We start from the raw sequence: 4,355 nt of genomic DNA, 5'->3' as shown, positions 1-4,355 counted from the left end.
CAACAGTCATTTATTTATCTACATTTATCTACATATATGTTGTGCTAGGGGTTGTTTATATATTTATATTTTATTTCTTTCACGTGTAAATACAGCACAGACAAATAGGAACTCATATAGCCCTTTGGCTAAAACCAAGTTATTTAAAAGTGCCAAATTTAGATTTTTATTGCTGAACCAAAAAAAAAAAAGAAAAAAAAACTTCTTAAAAAAATAATAAAAATTTTTATTAGGAACAAGGAGCAGAAAGGTTGGACTGTTCAAGTTTATCTTGTGACATTTATTATTTTAGCTAGAGGAGGGTAAAAGGAGGAAAATTACTGGATTGGTCTGTGGTAAAAGCCTGGAGAAATCTTTAGTGGGGAAAGCTGCAGAAGTTCGACGAGGCCACTTTCAAGTCAAGAAATTACAAGTAATTTGTACTTTTCTCTAATTGAAAGCCTGACTTATTAAACATTTGGATTCCTTATAAATAATGCAGGCTTCTCAGCAGATTAATAGATATAGGACAACTAAAATATAAACTATGTCTATTATTTATCATGCAAATCAAATGTTTTTCAGTTTTTAGCAGAAATTAAGAAATATCGTTGTTGATTCTTTGCACTGTGTGGCCTGAATACGCATGACAGACTTGAGCGGATGTGCGAACATGCCCAGAATCGTCCCTTTATGCGCCACATCTGCCGCTGCAGGCCGGCGAGGAGACGGCCACCCACACTCCTGTCAAACAGAGGGCCATTTATGCAAAGCAGTATTAACTTTTTACACTCTTGGCATAAGCAGTGAATTCATATGTACAGTCAGTGCAGCCAGTTTAAATTATGTCACCAGCAGCTGCTGGGATCCTAAATGTTCAAATGCAACCATGAATCCTCCTGATGAACAATTGAGTTTTGTGTAAAAAGAAACTTTTTAACTCTGAACAGTCATGCGAGTGATTTTGTAAGGGTGGAATTATATTCAGTAAATTAAAAAAAGTTATTTTAATAACTAAATGAAACTCGTTAAATAGATTAGTTACATTGTTTTGAATTAGAAAGGTTTTCAGCTTACAGCTCAGTTTTTTGGTCCGCTTCAAAGTTTGATTACACATTCACACCTCGCCAAACAAACTGGACTTCCTGGAGTTCAACGAAAGCAGACTAAACAGCGCTGGCGTGAATGCACCCTTTTCGTGAAAATTGACAGCAAAGGTTTTAGTGACAAAACATTTTTGAGATTTGAGTTGCCCTGAGGTTATCAACGTTGTAATTTAAACAGAAAAGCAAACCATCCTTTAAAAATCTGAACTTGAATTTGAAAGTATTTTGAAAGTTTGAGTTCTTCTACAGAAATCAGTAAATAAATCAAATGCTCTTGTGTAGACTACATACTTGAAGATGTAAGTAAAGTAGCAAAACATATAAACAGATTAGTTCTCTCTTCGCCTCCTGACTTGTCAAAAAGAAAAACTTAGGACCATTATGTCTTTCGGACTGGCATGGATCGTAGAGCTTTCCACATGATTACATATGGATGAGGATGCAGGCCACAGCATCAGCAGTCAGATTATAGTGTGATTTCATCCAGCATTGAGCAGATGCTTGTTTTTTTATGGTAATAAAGTGGAACAGGTCCTTCCATCTGTGCTGTACCAGTCGGAGGGAAAAACCTCAACCCCCCAGTTTGACACAATGAAAAGGAAATCAACACAAATCCTGTTTACTCTCCACATCACAATGTGATGCAATAAACACATTTCCCCCATTTTCCCACAGTAAACAGAAGCACAATAGATATGTCAGTATAACACAGCTTTTGTAAAGCCTGAAAACTTTAAGAATAAGTGTGAAGCTTATAAATAGCAACATTTACGACTGTATTGTAGTGATGTGTTGCTGCGGTGCAGTTAGATCTGGCACTGGTTGAGCTTTAAGATGATAATCGCTGCAAAATGCTTTCATAATATTCATAAAATCACAAAATGACCCCGATAAACAGCTCAGGTTGACCTTGGGTCGAGCTCAGTGGGAAACTGCAAAGCTGAACACTGTGTGGATCTCAAACCATCTGTCTATTTTAATATCATGGTTTGCCAATATTTTACTTGTAAAGCTGTTCATGTGAAGTACTCATAGTAACCAACCAAAGCTGGTTATACACTTAATGTAACAAAGACAGTTAAACTCAACAATCTGCATTACAATAATCTTATGTGCCTCAATCGGTGTGGGTGTACGTCATTTCATGTCTGTGGTTAACATCTGTCTCTTATTTTTATGTCTTCTAGTAGACACTGGGTTCTACATGCCTCTACACATGGTGGTCAGTCAAGTAAAAATAATAAAACACTGTTAAAAAACATGTTTTTTAAAAAAGAAATGTTCATGTACTTATATCTTATCATTTTGCTATTATCTTTCTGGGAAAGAAACTAGATTAGCTACCATAACTACGTGGACGATATGCAGCTCTGAGTCACCAGGTGACTCTGAACCCATCCAATCACTGAACAGATGCTTCGAACAGATCAATGTGTGGCTGACATAAAACTTTGGTTCTGGTCTGCTCTTCATCCCCAGAACCAGAACCAAATGACAGAAAGCAGCATTCAGCTTCTATACACCACAAATCTGCAACAAACACCAGAAAACTGCAAAACAGCCGAAACAATGAGTTCCTTTAAACCTAGACTAAAACCCACATGTTTAAAGTTGCTTTTGAAGCTTTATAAATGAAACAATCAACGTTCTGATGTGTAATGATGGCAAAATGTAATGTTTCAATTGTTTCTATGACTTTGTAATTATTTTTTTTTACGATGTAAAGGACTTTGAAATGCCTTGTTGCTGAAATGTTCTGTACAAATAAACTTGATTGATTGATAATTACAAGTATAGCCTCAATTAACCCTGTTTAAATGAAAAAAAAGAAAAGAAGTGTGTTTACTAACCAAGGAAAAGTTAGGACACCCTATGCCCCTCAAAACTAGCGATACCCCACCTTTGGTTTGAAAAACAGACGGCGCTCTCATATCCATCTCCCAGCAAGTCCGGGTTTCCTGCATGTTCAGTCCGTTTTGAGTCACCCCACAACATGCCTGCGAGATAAAAATATGGGCTTTGACTAGGCCGAGGACCTTCCATTTGTCAATTCTCTACCCAACCTTGTTGGGCTAAAACAACTAATCGGACTCGTGGTTTTCTTAGACAGGAAATGTTTCCTTTTGGCACACCAAGTATGAAAGTTAAACTTGGCCAGTGTCTTTCTAGCTGTGCAGATATGTCCGTTCATATCTACAGAGCTAATCTAGGTCCCTTCATGCAACTTAGGTTTTCTGAAACTTTTTTCAGAAACTTCTCTCAGTATTTTATTAATTTCCTGACTCAGTCATGTTGACTAATTTTATTAGCCCTTTTTAAATGTTGGATAATTTCAAATCTTTTGGAGATTTGCTTAAATCTCACACACTTCATAAGTTACAATAATTTTGATCTGAAGGCTCTTTCGATCTCACATCATTTCATGAATGTGAGATCATGAAATCTCAGACATAAGATTGGACACTCATGGTGACTTCATCAGTCAGAAGCATACCATATCAAATGTTGGAGGTTTAAACAGAGCAAAGCTCCTTTAACATATTGAGAAATAATGTCCTGTAATGATATGCCTTTGCGAGTGTTTATGAATAAATGTGATGGAGTCTTAGTTTGTTTATTTTTTAAATTAAATTTTGCAAAACATGTCAGCTTTTACTTTATTGTTTTCAAATATTTGTGTATGAACGTATTAAGTTGTTTTAGGGATTTGTAATTGTTTCATATCACATGTATTTGTCTCTCTGATAGGTGTTTTACCTGTAATCTCTTGGCAATCTCTCAAAGTGTCACTCAGAGTCTCATTGTACAAATAACATCCTGGCAGCAATGAAAAACAATATTTCCAAACTTGTGCAGCAGTTAAGGTTGCAGTATTTGCTTCAGGCTGTGTAAACATTGGAATGAAAAGTGAAAAGTATTATGAAAGAGAAAATTAAATGAGAAATATTGTATAACGCAGATTCTTTTACCAGTTATTCACAACAGATGAGTTAAAGCTAGATTTCTTTCACATTAAGCTCTGCAGAAGTAAGTCAAACCCAGCTTTATTTTCCATGCTTGTGCACACAAACAAGGAATTTAATTTTGTTTCCATTTTTCTGTCAATGAAAACATAAAAAAAAAATATATATATATATATATATAAATAATTGCTTAGAAATATACAATGTTTTTTTTTTTTTTTTTTTTTTTTTAAAAAAAAGTTTTATTTTTTTAAAATGGGCTGGGTATAAATTGGGGACAAGTTTTTTTGGCCCAAATGAAGGGAAA

The sequence above is a fragment of the Poecilia latipinna genome, unplaced genomic scaffold, assembly GCF_001443285.1.
Source record: "Poecilia latipinna isolate Pla-1442-1.1 unplaced genomic scaffold, P_latipinna-1.0 Scaffold645, whole genome shotgun sequence".
NCBI classification, from domain to species: domain Eukaryota; kingdom Metazoa; phylum Chordata; class Actinopteri; order Cyprinodontiformes; family Poeciliidae; genus Poecilia; species Poecilia latipinna.
Note: the sequence above shows the minus strand (reverse complement) of the source record.